Here is a 19,046-nt window from a genome sequence, read left to right on the forward strand (position 1 = left end):
TCTGAAACACTCTGACACTCACGCAAGCTTTCACTCTTGAGGGACCAATAAATAGCTGTGGTGGACACTGTACATTAATGCTTTGGCAGTGACCTTTACATTCGGTAAAGGGCCTTGTCAATGATGATGATGGTGGTGGTGGTGAGGATGTACATGATGATGATGATGATGATGATGATGATGATGATGATGATGATGGTGATGATAGTGGTAGTAGTGGTGGTGGTGGTGGTAGTAGTAGTGGGAGTAGTAGTAGTAGTAGTAGTAGTAGTAGTAGTAGTAGTAGTAGCAGTAGTAGTAATAGTTGTAGTAGTAGTAGAAGTAGTAGTAGTGGTAGTAGTAGTAGTAGTAGTAGTAGTAGTAGTAGTAGTAGTAGTAGTAGTAGTAGTAGGCGGAGGAGGAGAAGGAGGAGGAGTAGAAATACTATTAGTAGTAGTAAAACTAGTAGTAGTAGTAGTAGTAGTATTAGTATTAGTAATAGTAATAGTAGTAGTAGTAGTAGTAGTAGTAGTAGTAGTAGTAGTAGTAGTAGTAGTAGTAGTAGTGATAGTAGTCGTGGTCGTCTTTGTTGTAGTAGTAGTAGTAGTAGTAGTAGTAGTAGTAGTAGTAGTAGTAGTAGTAGTAGTAGTAGTAGCAGTATAGTAGTAGTTGTTGTTGTTGTAGTAGTAGTAGTGGTAGTTGTAGTAGTAGTAGTAGTAGTAGTAGTAGTAGTAGTAGTAGTAGTAGTAGTTGTTGTTGTTGTTGTTGTTGTTGTTGTAGTAGTAGTTGTGGTAGTAGTAGTAGTAGTAGCAGTAGTAGTTGTAGTAGTAGTAGTAGTAGTAGTAGTAGTAGTAGTAGTAGCAGTAGTATTAGTAGTATTAGTAGTAGTAGTAGTAGTAGTAGTAGTTGTTGTTGTTCTTGTTGTTGTTGTTGTTGTAGTAGTAGTAGTAGTAGTAGTAGTAGTAGTAGTAGTAGTAGTAGTAGTAGTAGTAGTAGTAGTAGTAGTAGTAGTAATATTGATATCGACTTCCACGGACAGTCAATGTAACTGTTCCAAAAGAGGGACTATGGGATCATCGAGTTTTGATCTTTCAATCAGTGTGACTGCTTTCTTTTGTAGTTAGTTATGAATCCATGCATAAATCAGGTGTGCATAGGTAAAATGTTTGCAATTGTTAGGACAGACGGCTTGTCATAAATGAAATAATAAGAAGTGTGATTTGTCCAGAAATTCCAGGATCAATTTTTCTTAAATGTTATTATATTAAGAATTGGCTCGACTTTGTTATGTGTAGTTTGCAAACATTCAGCAAAATAAAACAGACGTCCTTAACATTGGGCAATTTGCTAAATAACATTTCATTAGCTAAAACGTCATGAAAATTAACTTTGGTGTCGTTCTTTCTTAATAGGAGAGCTAGATAGTTTGTTTGTTTTTTTTTACATTTTTACATTAGAACTTGATGTTGTTCCTCTTCTTTATTTACATTTCAAGATTTTTCTTCTTAAGTGTTGTCGATTTAGCGTTAATATGCACGCCAAGTTGGGGTAGTTTGCATCCATGTCTAATTTTGATATTATCTTTTCCGAGGAAGAGAGAGGATGGGGGGGGGGGGGCAGTATACGAATCACAAAGTATGAACTCATCACAGATCCCTGTGAAATTTCATATATCATTGTAGAGTGCAATGCAAATTTGTTGTACTCTTCTAATAAAGTACTGCTTGCCTGGTGCCAGTGGAATTCTATCTGGTTCCACTTCTGTTATTTATCCAGATCAAAAGAATGTCGTGGTCCCTCATATCAGCGCGTAAGTCCTACAGGGTTGTAAAATTACATTTTTTACTCGAGTGACATTGATGATTATAGCATGATTAATTCTTAATAAAGCAAAGCTCTTACAGTTATTTGGGTTAATTTACATTTTTATTAATGTATTGATCTGATATTGTTCGCTTACAGATGCTTATTGAGTCTCTTGGCATCCTTCACCCAATGATCTGAAAGATGACTAGAAGACTCGATTAAGTCTGAAGTTTTATGAGATTGTTTGGTTTAATTTTATCTTTCTTTGAAAGCAGTGTTAATGTTACATTAAACGTAACTTTCTTCAGAGATGGTAAACTCGGGAGTGACAAAAATATATTTTGATATTGAAGTTATGGCTGGTGATCTAGATGGGAATAGCATCAGTTCCACGGATTATAAATGTTGTCAGTGCGTCTAGTAAGCCAATAACTGTTGAGTCAATTATCTCATCCTTTAAATTTCCTACGGAAATTTCTAACTTCACCATCACGATATTCATTAAAACCCATAGTTATAACTTCCTTAAGTTCAAAATATCGAACTAATTAAGGACAACGGATGTTTGACTAGATTATTTAGCATTTGGTATAACGTTTTTCTGTTGCTACATATCTTTATAGCGTTTCGAAAAACATCTTTATTACTCTCCAAGATTGCACTATCTAACCCCTATTAATCACTGATATTGAGAGAGAGAGAGAGAGAGAAAGAAAGATAGAGAAAGGGGGGGGGAAGAGAGAGAGGGAGAGGGAGGGAGAGAGAGAGCGAGAGAGAGAGAGAGAGAGAGAGAGAGAGGACACAGAGATGGATTCTGGTGTATATGAATATAATGAAAGAGAACAGGTCCCTATGGATGTTACGCGTTTATGTAACATCTGCTCGCCAAATGGAATCCTGCCAACAACAAAACTATGTCGTGTGATCTTAAACGTGTATGGTCTGATCTATATATATTAGTGAGAACGAATCCCTCAATTCGCGTCCAAAGTCAATCAAAAAGAGTCAACTTCGTTCCGTCTATACAATGTATTTATAGGAGAGAGAGAGAGAGAGAGAGAGAGAGAGAGAGAGAGAGGGGGGGGAGAGGACAGAGTGTGTAGAATTCTCGGGTATGTATATATTTGTAATCAGTGGTAATTTTCAACTTATCAAAACATAACGTTGCGCCTTAAACTTTGAAAGATGTAGGTGTCCATTGCCACTTAGATAACCACGCCTCTTGGACAGTCGTCATAATGTAAACAATGACAGTGATTGGTAAACAGAGCGAAATACACAGGTTTTACTATCGATGGTATATGTCTAAATAAAATACCCACTGTTCTACCGTTGGATCAATAGACCAACACAGAAAACTATTTGTATACTTAAACATTTATAATATGATTGAGAAAATCGTGTGATAACTAGTCACCCATTTGGCGGTATAAAAATAATGCAATCATGATCAGAGAGAGGTCGATATCATTCACGTAAACAGCCAACTATGTTTGACCCGCTTTCATCGCTTCCTGATTAAAATGGCGTCATAAATATTAGGAGCCGAATAAAATTGATTTTAAAATTTTAAAGGTCACTTGTAAATTCGTGTCATGCATGATAAGGATATAAATATTATAGCAGATAGTAGTCTGGTTTTCCCTGCAGTTGACAGAGAGAGATAGAGAGAGATAGAGAGAGAGAGAGAGAGAGAGAGAGAGAGACAGACAGACAGACAGACAGACTTGCTTTCTTTTTAAAATATAGACATCTCAGATCTCTTTATTTCATTTTTTGTCTATTTTTTAATACAGACAAAATCTTAAACATTTATTCCATCAAAAATGCTCATATAAAGCAATCAGAAACGTTGACGACATCAATGACAAAAAGAAACTGGTGTTTTATAAGAAATTATTAAATTTATATTAATAAATAATTGATGGTTCCTCTGTGACCTCTTGATGTTATGCCTGTCAAGCTATCGACATGGATGACTTTTTAACTATTATCTTATAGTTTGAGCCTTCATTTCATCAATCAACATACAGTGCTTACACTGTTAAAAATTAGACGTCAGTTATCATATATTTTATAAAAACTAGTCGAATAAACATTTCAGATATTTCATTTCTGACTCAAAAATTGCAAATAACTATATTTTGGCCCCGAAATCAACCGCTGACCGTGAACCGAAGACCCATAGCCACCGTAAGTGATTGCCTATCACCGGAGTAACAGCCCACATAACCTGAGCAACACTCACAATTTTAACACAGATGATTGAAAATAATACATCGTGCCGTCAGGTTTTGCGATGCAATTCATTTATCAATATGTCCCAATATTATGAGAAATACTCACTAACTTGGCCTGACCTACGTGTGTGTTTGACGTGTACTAAGGGTATCTCAGGACTTTTCATACAAGAAATAAATAGTCAAGGGGTAGATTGCAGGAAATATTCTGATTGGTTAATGCTTAGTAACGGGCAAACCATCAATTGGTTAGTCAAATTACGCACGTTCAACAAAAGCATTGATACGATACATTCATGCAGACGTGCTACATGGCAGCCATTCACGATCAAGAAGTTAACATCACGAGACGGGTCATGTTGCCAGGTCCAAATGCCGTCTCCTTGGTTTAACTCAATGCAGTCGCGGAGTTCTAGCCCCTGACACACCCCTGTGCCGCATGATTTTGGACCTTTTTTATAGACCTCTCAATTTTTTGTTTATGTATATTAAGATAAGCAGTCTTTTGTATCCAATAGATTCAGCATTCATCTATCGAAATAATGTATTCCATTATTGACATTTTCTATGATATATATTTTGAGGGTCATTTTCGGTTCTTTATTTTTTAATTCTGGTACTGTAGATTGATCCAAGCCATAATTATCATCTTCTTCATCAGAAAATGCATGAATTACATCTTCTTCATTGTCCGATCCATCCTCCATAACAATTGCTAAAGCTTCACTCGTTTTTTAGACGCAATAGGATTCAATAGTCGTAACGTCACTTCCTTCCTAATGACGCATGGTAACTTAGCAACACTGGCTCTAAACTATCGGAACAATGGCGGACGCCCGTATGAAATATTTCTCCGGCGAGCATAAAAGTGTATCCAGAGGAGAAAAACATTATAAATCTGATCTTGTTTAGGATAAGGCCTAACGCAGCTGATTAATATAAGGAAATACTGAAATAATACAAATATTATCACATAATATTAGGAAATGTTGTTCCATTTCCTTTGACCTCCAATTACCCTCAACTCATCTTTTATAACCCATTTGACAACGCATGACATCGAGATCGGGGATTCAAAAACTATTTTTAAAACGTTTTCAACTTTGAAAAACTACTTTTCAACACAGTTTTTAAAGAAAACATTATATTAGAATAAATTGGTCAAATCTAATTTTATTTATCCTCAAGGGAATTTATTCTATGGTCTATCTAGAAAACAGATTAAGATAACCACCATGCCAGCCTCAATGCAACGTCGCAAAGTGAGCAACAGGGGATGAGTGTCTTGCTCAAGAAAAAATCAAGAAGTTGAAAACCAGACTTGAATCCGAGTCCTTTGAGTGTGCCTGCAATGCTGTATCTTCTCGTCTTCTTCTCCCCGAGATTCCTACTGAAAACCGTAAGATTTGATCAGAGAAAATATTTGTAAAATGTGGGCGACATTTCAAAATCATCAAACTCCGATGTATAGCATTCTATTAAAAACAGCATTATGAATTATTCTATTGATGCTATGCATTTATCTAAAGAAAACTCACAACAGTTATAACTTACCAACACACAATACTATGTGTAACCTGAAACGTTTATAGTCTGATAAATAGAATTCAGTCACAACCCGTCATTAATATGGCTGTCTAAAAACAATAAAAAAGAGCTGAGTGGCGACAATTTCGTTCAATATATAGTTGTGAATAAAAATGTAAAACTATTGTGGAATTAAAAGGCCTTCTAAACGTTGCCCATTAAGGTTTACACAGTAAACCATTTGCGTGTTTTGTTTTTTACAGGCAACGTGCCCTGTGTCATTAATAGTTGGGGGGGGGGGGAATAGTAAGGTTATTTTGAGGAAGTTGTTCTCATTATCTAATTCTTATCATTATTATTTATAGCAGATACGTGTTGGACGTGTCCTCCCAAACAGCCCGACAGAACTCCGGTCTGGTGTTCATCTATGTCAATGGATCTCAAAGTGAGGGGGAAGGAATAAGGTTGGTCGATTTTTACTATTATTGATAAACGATTTAAGCAAACATTTTTCCCATTCATTTCAATAAAGATTGAAACCAACTTGTTACATTAACATAGATAAATAATCTTCTTGTGACATAAACTGTTTGTTTTGGGATAAGATCAGCTTCTAAAAATAAAAAAGGAACGGGTTTTAACATGCATATAGCGTCCATTGGTCTATCAAAAGTTTAAATTGGGGACCGCACGATGGTCCAAATTTTTAAAGGGGTCCACTGATTGAAATTTTTGGAAAAGTGTGAGAGCCTATGACCCATACCATCTATCCTGTTTCTGTGGTTGTTCTCCACATCCTGTCTGCTATGCCCTGAGCCCTCATCCTCCTTGGCCACTTGCCTTCACAAGCACCCTCAATGCAAAACATTTCTATTGAAGCATATCTTTTAATGTGGGCAAACTATGACACTTCAATTTCTTGAGGGTTGACATAAGCTGGTAATCTCAGAGGCCTATTCTCTCCCCACGCAAATGTTTGATGTCTTTGTTGTCCATGGGGACCATTTGTAGCACTTCCTCTCAAATGCATTTATTCTATTTTCATCTGCCTTTGCCATTGTCCTTGATTCACAGCCGTATGGTGCGATGATGAAAATGCAGGTTTCTATGACTCTTCTCTTTAGGAGCTCTCTGTGGCATTTCCAGATCGGGACATCACAATTAGTTTAGTCTTAGCCCCCATTCATAGTCTGAATGGGGAAGAAGAGCAGACCTCCTCAGAAATGTATTTGTGCAAATTAGAGGAAGAGCTCGAAACATTATACCAATCAAACTATGCTCCAACCTCAGCGGCTTCAGAAGATGAGATGGAATTCTATTCCATTTTGCAGGTCTAGATCAACTCCAAAACAATTCACATTGATCATTATATGTTATATCAGCGTCAAAGTGGGACTCAGATACAATGAAATTGAAAATGGAATTGTATGCAATTTGGGGGTTAGACAGAGGCATGAATGTGGGGTGAAACTTGCTGACTTTGCATTTGAAAACAAACTTAGCATACTTAACAATATGGAAGAGAATCACTCACGGTGCATTTACCCATGGACTTTCCCGGACTGGCAACCTAAAAACCAGATTGACATTTTTTCTTTCTTATAAACGAAATATTTCATTCACTCTCTATATCTATATATGTATATATATATATAATTGTAAATGTATGTATGCCTTTCAAATGAATGAATTACAGTTTTGCAAATGTGCTATCGCTTATGCGCAATATTAATATTTATTTGTATTGATTCTTATGCTCTTATTTGATTACGTATCTTTCCCCATCCCACTAACAAAATTCTAACCCGTTAGGGCTATTATTAATATTATTATAATGAGATCAGTGGTGTTCTCAAGTGTTCATAAGTTGAAATCCTTTAGATTTTACTGCTCATAAGGAGCACAAGGTTTTGCAACCAGCTTTTATATATTCGCAGATCTGCTTACCCATTAATCGACCATCTGATGACCCACAGAATGAGGATCTGGCTCTTAACCCACCCAACCCTAACACCGACTATATCCGTAGTTTACCAGGGTCATTTTTACCCCATCCCTCTATCAATTACATTTTTCTGAGGTAAATTACATGCGTTGTATCAAAGCTAATGTTTTTCATTTTTACATGTTAATGGTAGTTGAATAAAAATATCTATGTACATGCTCATTTCTAATACAGTTTTTCCAATTTTGAAAAGTAGCAAAAAAAAATCTCTAGGATTGAGTGAGTTAACGAATTAAGGGATGTTTTGTTCCAATCACAGAATGATAAAGAAGCCACCCTCCAACTGAACCAGAAAGACAATCCTACCTGCCATACCAGACGATTGAATACTCACAACCAGTCAGGCATCCACCACGGACGGCATCAACTAAACAAGCTAAGACCCAAATAACCATGAATTGAGTGGCAAATTATAAACGAGGGGATGAAAATAAATTACCCATAACCTTACTTTAATTAATTTCAAGCTACTATTATACTTTTGTTTAATTATGTGTTAATGTGTTGCCTTGTGAGGCAATTCTATTGATTTACATTAAAGTATTTCTGATTTAATGGGCATTAATATTTATCTAATGAACCTGATCTATCCTTTTATAACGTGACACATTTACAACTACTATTACCTATTTCTTTAAACTTAAAACTTTATTCCTACCTGTCTATTTGCCAGGAACTTGAAACCCGTCTATAGCAGGTTGAGAGAGGCACCAGGCGACTTCTGTATTAGGAGGAAATAATATTTGTCTGTACCTATTCGCCACTTCACCTACACATGCGCGACACAACGTATAACTTATCAGGGAACTTAGAGGGTGCTATACTGGACTTTGCCTAAGGGTCTCCCACAGATGACAGGCGGGTAGGGGGGGGTGAGTTGCATTACTACTTCTTTGATAGAGGATACCTCTACCAGTGCACCCCCATAATGTGATGAGCAATAGAAAAGTGGTACTAGAAATGTTACCCAACTGAAAAATATACCCACCAATCTTTCAAAAGAGAAAATGTAACTCACCTTTGCAGTTGTGGAATTGAGATAACAAGGATGTATTTTATTTATCTAAATGGAAGTCAAATGTTAAAATGTTTTGAAGATTTCACAACTAAATGCATGTTGTTTTTTTTCTGGTTCCGTTTCCATGTATAAATAGGCCAAATTTAAATTGCAGATTGCTTTTTCTTAAACGTATTCGTCTCGTAACTTCTATATGTTCCAGATCGAGGTTTGAAATTAGAACTTTGGGTCTGAATCTTAGATTGCAAAAAGGTCACGACGTAACCGTCAAAGAAAATAGCCACACCAGTATACTCTCAAGGACTTTACAAACAGGCTGTTGAACACGTTGTACATTAGGTTTTTCCAGCCAGTGATTGTTCTAGGGGTGAATTGTATTTGTTAATATATATTCTTAAATGTTGAACGTAAATTTGGTTGTGCCATATAAACGAATACCTATGTGATGGGGATACTTAAATTTTGTGAAGTGGCCAAGACGACGATAGCGGTTTCTTGGTTGTTTGGAAGTCTAAACTTTGTGGCGAAGCGTTTATGTTTCTTAGGATCTCAAGAGTCTACCATTGTAGTGTTTTTCAAAGCCTGTGTGGTGCATCATGGTGGTCTTAGCATGAAGTTTTTGACAAATCTGGCAGGTTTCTCTTTACAAGTCCGAAGTCTTGAATATTTTTTGCAGTATGGGAATTGCATGTTGCCTGGGCTTTACTTATTGACTACACTAATAACGATTATGTCTAATAAAGCCTAAACCTCTGTTTGGCCTATTAGGCGTGTGCTTAGCAAGGTCGCTCAGTTTTAACGTACTGTTGAGATTAAGTCCACGTTTCCTTGTGCTCCAAACTTGCTCCAAAATTTGGTCTTGGATCTTTTACTCTCGGCAAAGTTCTTTTAAATAACTTTATTCTCAAGTCAAGGCATTTTACAGGATATATTTTTGTATGCCACCGTTATGCCTATCTTAAAATGGAGTCAATCGAGGTCTTTCTACAAGTTGGTTATTTTATTTTTAGCTTCCCTTTTGACAGAGCTGAACGTCTTTTGTCAGCGAATAGTTTTAATCTGTTTTGTGTAAACATGTATTTACCGATGTCGTTGATGAATATCAGGAGGTGTGGTAAACTTAATACTTTGCTGAGTGAATCTTCATATTTGATCTTGCATGGATCACATTCCCTTCCATTATGATTCTCAAACGTATTTGTAACAGTATTTAATTAAAATCGATTTGATAATATGTTTTGAGAAGTGATTATCTTTCCAGTTATCAAAATGATAAATCCTAAAAAGATAACCAATGTGACCTCAACCTGAATTTATTGACAAGCAAAAGAGGATAACTGTACGAGTCAGCAAGTTCTAGTTGTTCTGAAGACTTGAATGTAATGCTTTCTATCGTAGTGTTTTCAGTCATATCATTTACAAGAGGATTATAGTTAGGTCAAATATCTAATGCACGACTTTTCATCCAGGTAATAAAGGAGTATAAACTATATATTCTATATAGAGTATCCCATGAATCCACCTAGCAGGCCTTGAAGTCAAATTTCAATTATACACATATCTTATTGCCGCTTAGCCGTCCTTTTTTAAATCTTACAAGCTTACAATACCCATCACTACAAACAGTCCTTGAAAAAGAGTCTTTTCTCACAGTCTCTCACCATACTCAGGTGTAAAATGAATACCCCCCTATTAACAGTGTTGTCTGTTCGGAAAATTACGAGTATAATATTGCCAAAGAGGCGTTATGTCTTGTCATACATGTTAAGTGTTACTGTTGACTAGGGACCCTTGTAAACCTACTCATTTTCATCTGATTCGAGTGGGATAGATTTCAATTGTGCTTTATATATTTATTACCCCCAAAAAAGCAATACCGGAAGGAGATTTTTGCAATCCTTGTAACCTATCACCACGCTCAGTATCGCATTATCCTGTTACAAAATAAGATAACGTAACGCTGAGTGAACAGTCTCACAATATGCGTAGATGAGTAGAAAAGGGACATCGAAGGTTTTCCATCGTTAGTGAGAGGGCATCAAATAAAATTGTCTGGCATATCAAGAGCATTTGGTGATGAAGCACTGCAGAACCTGAATACGGTAATTCATTGCCCTTTTTACACCTTTCATTCATACATCTACAGAACAGCATTCATCGTGCATCAAACATTGATATATAAAGAAGACTTTCATTGTTACAATAATATTAAATGTATAACTGATTTTGTCTGAGAAAAATAAATTGCTAGCATAATGGAAAAGAGGGAGCGTTATGCTGCCACGCATGGCTTTAGTTAGAGCCATCACATTAGAGGAGCTTGAGTACATTCCGGATTTTGTAGCATGAAACGAACATGAACAATTGATTGCTATCATTTAGATAGGACAGCGGTTCATGTTTAAATCGCCTATCCAAACGGATTGTTGGATCATGTTGGTTGTTGTTGTGTTGGATCGACGGAGCAGAGATAAAAAGATATGGATTCGAACCGTCTTCACTTGGGTATAAGTTTTGCTTGTTAATATTATGCAAATTCGGGTAGAAAGCATGAATATTTACATGCAAAATACCAAGACCTGTTATAAAACCAGTCTGGCAATTAATTATAACGTTTCGTTTTTACGCCTTTGTCTTTTATTATTACAGATTCACATTCGTTATTCATTTTTTATTTATTTATAGTGCTAGAATGAGGTATAATCATCTCAGATTTCAGAGAAACGTGCCGAACTTTATAAAGAATGGGACATTTGTTGATGCATGCTTGAAATGCCATAAATCAAATTATATTTATAATTGCTATTGTTCTTAAGCATTGTATGCATATTGCTGTGATTTCCTTCTGGCTAATTATAATAATAATAATGTGAATAATAATAATAATAATAAATAATGATGTTACTAATAATAATAATAAAAAAAATAATAATAATAATAACATTAAATAATAATAATAATAATAATAATAATAATAATAATAATAATAATAATAATAACATTAATAATAATCATAATAATAATAATAATAATAATAATAATAATAATAATAATAATAATAATAACATCATCATCATCATCATCATCATCATCATCATCATAATAATAATAATAATAATAATAATAATAATAATAATAATAATAATAATAATAATAATAATAATAATAATAATAATAATAATAATTAAATGAATTAAGTAAAGACCCTTTTTCAAGGACTATGCGCCGCTCAGAGCAAGACTCGAAACCTGGACCTTTCGATTCGAAGACGACGTTATACCACAAGACTACATGTACCTCTAACTTGCTTTTCTGATCCGTCTTTATACAGCGCAATATCCACTAAACGTGTTCAACGTGCTTTACAAGGGGTCACTGGCCAACAGCAACACTTAACATGTGGGTTGTGACATGACGCCTGTTAGGCGATATTACATTATTTTTTCGGACAGAGACAACGCTGTAAACGACCAGGTACTCATTTTACACCTGAGTACAGTGAGAGAATGTGAGTAAAGAGTCTTTTCCAAGGACTCGATTATGCGCCCTAGCGAGGCTCGAACCCTGGACCTTCCGATCCGAAAGCGGGTGTCACAACACAAGACCACATAGCCGCACTGTCTTCTTTCGAAAAGAAGCGTATTTTGTATTCTTAAATTGTATTACATATGGGAATAGTGTGTTATGAGATTTTTAACTGAAATCGCTATCGTATTGACCTGAAGGAGATACTTTTAAAACTCTGTCTTTCGGGTCTCGTGTCAATATAATACCGGATATGGTCAAAAACCGTATATTTATCAAAAAGTGTAGATACCAGCTTATTTAATGTTATAGATCAGCTCTTTGTTTTTAATTTTAAGGATTAATTCACACTAAATTATAGCAATCAGACTATAAACGTTTAAGATTACACATAGTTTTGAGTGTTGGAACGTTATATATGCTGTACAGATGTTGTGAGTATTTTACCTAAACGCACAGCATCAATATAGTCCCCTGTTTTTTCTTATGTGCTTCAATGATGAACGAATCACTAGTTGTAATCTTTATGTTTATAGCAAGTTGGCCTTCTCTTGTAATAATCTTGTTGTTCGTTTCTTTAGAGTCTCAATGACAATTGATTGGCGTTTGTACAAAATACTTAAGACACAACTGCCTTATTCCTGGATAGAACGTCGGATTACAGACTTAACAGTGATGTAATCAAAACTTTGACATTTGAATAAGTAAAGCTTCTGAACAAAAGATCAATAATTTAATAGCTTTAACAAGGATACAACAACATTCTTCCCAGACAATAGGACTTCCTGATGATTCCAACATCTGGATGAAACAACGTTGTATATATGTGTGTGCGTGTGTGTGTGTGTGTGTGTGTGTGTGTGTATGCATACCTATTGTATTGCACCATTTATATTTTTTAAACAAGAAATAATAACGTTTTGATAAAAGGAGCTATTATAATATTTCAAGAGTATTTTTGTTGAACTTCTACAATATTGTTTCTGGCATTCGCTTGAAATAGTATATATAGTTTTGGTGTGTCTGGGTGTGTAACTGTGGTTCCGTATCGTCCAACATTTTTGGTTACAATAAAGTGCTCAACAGGACAGTAGAACAGGAGCAAATGTATAACTTATGAAAACAAACACCATGAAATAATAGTGCTGAACATTTTTTTATAAAAGGAGCTATTTATAAAATATTTCAAGTATAATTATGATCAACCTCTACAATATTGACTTTTGACAACATCACTGAAGAAGAAACTCAATCACCATGCACATAAAGAACACATCGCTATACATTAATGGAGTAGCATGGACAAAAAATCCACGAACTTTGATGTCACCATGGGAAGCTGCGACGGAACAGAAACATGCGAGCTCGTCGGACTATACCTACTTTCCCAACTGCAATATGTTAATATAAACACTGGACTATACAGAGACGATGGACTGGCATTGTGCAAATAAGAAACCGAGGCAGACTGAAATTGTAAAGAAAAAATTGGGTAAAATCTTCCAGGACAACAATCTTAAAATTACTATCGAAGCCAACAAAAAGACATTCGATTACATAGACATAACTATCAACCTGAAAAAACGGCATCTACCAACCATTTTCAAAATCCAACAACACCCCATTGTACGTCCGTAGACATAGCAACCACCCACCATCTATAATAAAAACATCCCAGAGAGCATTAACAAACAACTATCTAACAATTCTTCAAACAACTACAAATTCAAGGAAGCAATCCCACCATACACAGACACACTACAAAACGTGGATATGACTATAAACTAAAATATGAAGAAGAGATCATAACCACCCCAACAAAAAGACGTCAAAAGAAACATAACATGGTTCAACTCACCCTACAGCAAGAACATGACAACCTCTATCGGTAACAAATTCCTCAATCTACTACAAAAATGCTTCCCTCCAGGTCACGTCCTACATCCCATCATGAACAAAAACACGATCAAAATAGGATACACATGCCACACATACAAAATATTATTTCCTCCAACAACAAACGACAACTATCACAGCCAGCTCAGCCCAACAACAACCTAGATAAAAAATGCAACTGCAGAGCCCAGGCAAAATGCCCACTAAACGGCAACTGCCTGACACAAAACGTTATTTATCAAGCCACAGTTACACGCCCAGACACACCAAGACAAGAAACATACATTGGCCTCACTGAGTGTTCATTCAAAATCTGATACAACCTGCATAAATCTTCCATCAAAAACACACAAATGACATTCTACTACACTAAGCGAACACATTCGGAACCTCAAAGGAAAATTATACAACACAGCATTACATGGAAAATCATTTCCAGAGCACAGTCGTACTCCCTCTTTTAAGATTTGCAATCTCTGCTTGGAAGAAAAATTCTACATCATCACAAAACCGAACATGGCAACACTCAACAGAAGTAACGAATGACATAGAAACAAACACCTTTCATGTAATTACGAACTACCATAACCGCGAAGCCGGAAAGGTACGATAAACACAATAATCTACTTTAACTTTAACTTCCTGATGAGAAATGTTTCCTCTATCGATCAAATAAAATAATCATCAACATGTCAAAATAAATTAAAACGTTATAATCTAAATACTCCGTGTGTCGATTGGTTGATATTATTCCCAACCAGTCAAAATTCTAAAACTTTAGAGTTGAAATTCTTCCGGTATCGTTCGATTAAAGATGGTCCCCAACTTGACAAAATCATTGACCCCAGACTTCTTTAATATAACGTAACATATCCTCCGATCTAGGAAATTTATGACAGCTTGATGAACATTGAAATCAATTGAATAAAAACGTTTTTGTCAAAATGTAAAAAGTTGAAGGTTTTTTTAGAGTAGAATGTAAATAAATATTTTATATAGCGCATTATCCTCTTAACGTGCCAACAGCAGAACAAATCAAGACAAGGAAGGCATGACGCCTGTATGGCATTATTACACAATTTAATATCTGAAAAACAAGCAATCTCAGATAACACATTATTCTTATTTCTTTTTTCTTTTTTTTTTTTTTTGGAGGGGGGGGATACCATAATGTTTTTTTTTACTCTTTCTACTTTTTCTACGTCTTTATCATACAACAATATGGTCATGATCACAGGGTTTTTTTCACATCATCCATGTTTTCTTCAGTTTTCTTCCATTCAGTTGTCAAGACTAAGGTAAATCCCAACTGGCCAAAAATTCCTGTGCTTGATACTTAGGTCCCAAAAGAAGGAGAAAAAAAAACCTCATTATCATTTACTGTCTAATTTGATTCTTATTTTTACCTTGTCAACTCGTCTACAACATTAACGGGAGATAACCAGAAATTGTTATGATTCACGTATAATAATGTGTTTACTGCCCTTCATCAATCATGTTCAGCGCCCCGATTTTAAGAACCCAGACAAGCGCTTTTTGTCTCTGACTTTAATCAAGGACTTGAAAGAATCGGAGTTTATGTGTGCTGACCAAGCAAGTCCCAGACTATAATCATGGCACCTTTGGACTAAATTTGGCCAAGTTTTAGTCAAATTTGCTGAGGCCGAACTTCAAGATTAGTCTGAGACTAGTTACTAGGATAATAATAATAATAATAATAACAATAATAATAATAATAATAATAATAATAATAATAATAATAATAATAATAATAATAATAATAATAATAATAATAATAATAATAATAATAATAATAATGATAATAATAATAATAATAATAATAAAGATAATAATGATAATAATAATAATAATGATAATAATAATAATAATAATAATAATAATAATAATAATAATAATAATAATAATAATAATAATAATAATAATAATAATAATAATAATAATAATAAACTTCCACATAAGTGTTCAGCCGGGCTTTACAATATTAATTTTCATTCAGGCATTCATTCTTTGACAATTTTGAGAATTACATATGAAGAAACAAACATATACACATGCACACAAACTCACACACAGATAAATTTACAGTCATACACGAACATACACAAACACATATTTACACCAATATTACCCACTATCATTAGTAACTTATTCTATTGATTAATTACAACAACAACAACAACAGCAACAACAACAAACCAAAATAATAAGAAAAAAAGTTCAGTTATACAGTGGAAATTGTCAGTCTGAACTTAAGATCAAAACTGGAATAGAATAAACGTAAAATCAAAATTATATTTAAGGCTTATTCTGTGAGCGAAACTATTCGTAAGCTCTGGGGAAAAGTTCTATCTTAAGGTGTTTTTTTTGAAAGACTGACTATATCCGTAATTTGTTTTACATCTGCGCATTCTACAAGATAGGGCCACTTACAGAAAAAGATGTATTACTAAGGGATAATCTGGTTCTTGGGACGATTAAGAGAGTCTTAGCTGACCTTAGTGGCCTTGTTGAATTATAATGTTGACATTTATCCATGAGGTACACTGGAGCTTGATTATTTATGCATTTATGAACAATATTACAAGTTTTAATATCAATCCTTTCACTAACTGGCAACCAATGGCGATTATATATAATTTCTTTTATAGGGTCATTGAATTTTTAAATCAGTTGTATGATTTTGGCCGGCGCACCTAAAAGCAATGAATTACGACGGTAGTCATACCTGCTGGTTACCAAAGCATGAACAATATTTTGTGTTGTGATCTCATCAAGAGGATGTCGAGTGATGAAAGCAAGATTGGCAGGTTTTTGTTATGTGATTCTGCATTGAAGCATCATAATCAAAGAATAAGCCAAGATTTCTTAAAGTTGCAGTTTGCTTTATCTTCAAATTTGAGTCGCCCATGTCAATACTATCAAGATTTTTTTCCTTTGTATATATGCGCCAATCAATAAAAGTTCTGTATTAGAATCATTTAATTTTAGTTTAATTTCTAACATCCAAGTCTTAATTGCTAAGCAACAATTTTTAATATTTAATTTCAAGGTCTGTTTTTGTCCTCGATGAAAAGCGGAATAAAGTTGCGTGTCATCGGGTAGTTAATGCCGAATGACTCGATGATGTACGTCAAGGGTGCAGTATAGAGAGAAAACTGGAGTGGTCCCAAAACAGAGCCCTGAGGAACACCACAATGAAGTTGATGGGATTCTGATATAATTTGTCCGAGTTTTCTGGCCCATAATTTATTTAAGAGTTTTATTTATATCGAATCCCACGACAGAAAAAATGCAAATGTAATCTGTTATCACAGTGCAAAGTTTTATAATGAGTATAAGCCATCACCACCAATTTCATCATGATGAGGAAAATCAAGCGATATAGTTGAATGCAGTTTCCTTCTTTTGCCTTCAGAATTTGATTTCTCAGAGTTTACTTCGATGGACAATTTTAATGTTCAGTTTTGTTTCAGATCTAAGCTACAGCCCACACCTTAGATGATTCGTTTGGGATTTTTAATAGAAACTCAGCCTGCTGCTTTACAGAAAAAAAAGGTGATTTTCCTTTATGAATCAATTATTCTTGTCTTTTTCTTGGTAAGGGGAGCCACCAGAAAATTTTTATAAAGCATTTATTATCATTTGGTTAGATCCCCTTCAATACGGAAGCGAAAACCATTCACGACTTTGTTACATAATTGACAGTCAAGCAGTTAAATCTTCCTTAAATAACTTATATCGGGTGCGTGAAAAAAAACCGGAAAAGTTTAAAAGCCTGTAGTCCAATCAATGATGCAAATCTGAAATTATACTACAGTAAAAGTCATTTCATTTTTCAAGAAAATATGTTTAAAAATGTGAAATCTACTATTGTTTAAACAAACACATCGCATTTTTTGCCATATCGAAGATTTGGGACGTGATTTTCACATTTTGCAGTAATCTATTGATTCCCCCATTTTGCTATGCGCAGCTTTTTTCAATGAAACAATTGATTTTCTAATGGATTAAACAGTGATTTGCTCCCATGGATTTTGAATTGACTCTTTTGAACTCTGCATTCTTGTAAATGGGTGTACCACCCTTTATAAAGCGATTTGAGCCCGTTTAGTGGATATTGCGCTGAATAAAAGCTCGTTTTTTTTTCTCCTTTTTTATATAAACCATGTTGGACATAAGTGACTAAATGCTATTGACCACTGGATCCGAGTCAGGATTCATTGGAGGCCAGTTGTCTTTAGAAATTAATCGAATGTCATTTTCTCTTAAAAGCAAAACTGTGTATTTTTACTATTGTAGGAAGTTGCCTGTCTTATTAAAAAAATGATCGATCGGGATAAGGTTAAAAGTATTTTTCTAACAGAGCTACATGATTTTGCGCGTACACGTTTGTCTTTCTTTGCCAACTTACTCCAGTCGCAGTAAACACTGTGTTTTTTTTTGATAAACCTATTGCTTTCATGGTGAAATCTATTAGGTGAAGAATCTGATTTTGTTGACTGTAGACAACCTTATTATGTTGGCTTTCTTGCGACATCTAAAAATACGACGCAAGTTTGGAAACTTTTGATATTGTGGTTTTTGAACGAATTTGGTATAACCAGCATAGCTTCTAAACCAATAAAGAATTTAAAATTTAACCTGGCAAGTATTATTAACTTAAGGTCTTGTTCTTGTAGCTTGAAAAATTTCGGATAGCTCTGATTTCTACACTGTATTGAAACAGCGTCATACTTTTTTCTGCTTTTTTCTCGCACCCTATTTTAACAGTAAACGTGTATACATTAGACGGTCCGCTCCATAGAAATGATTCTCTGTAGTTTATGCTGCATATCATTATTTTGATGTTTGGAAATGACTGTTGAGTGTTCATGAATTACTTTTAAAAAGATAGAAGCTCATATTAAGTCCAATAAAAACTTGAATTGATCCAACCAAGCATTGAAGTAAGACTTTATTTATGTCTTTCCCAAGGACAAAGCGTCAAAGCATTAAAGATGAGTTGTTGTCGATATTTATGGTTTTTATG

This window comes from Berghia stephanieae, chromosome 2, assembly GCF_034508935.2.
Source record: "Berghia stephanieae isolate SIO BIC M18660-M18661 chromosome 2, UCSD_Bste_1.3, whole genome shotgun sequence".
Lineage (NCBI taxonomy): Eukaryota > Metazoa > Mollusca > Gastropoda > Nudibranchia > Aeolidiidae > Berghia > Berghia stephanieae.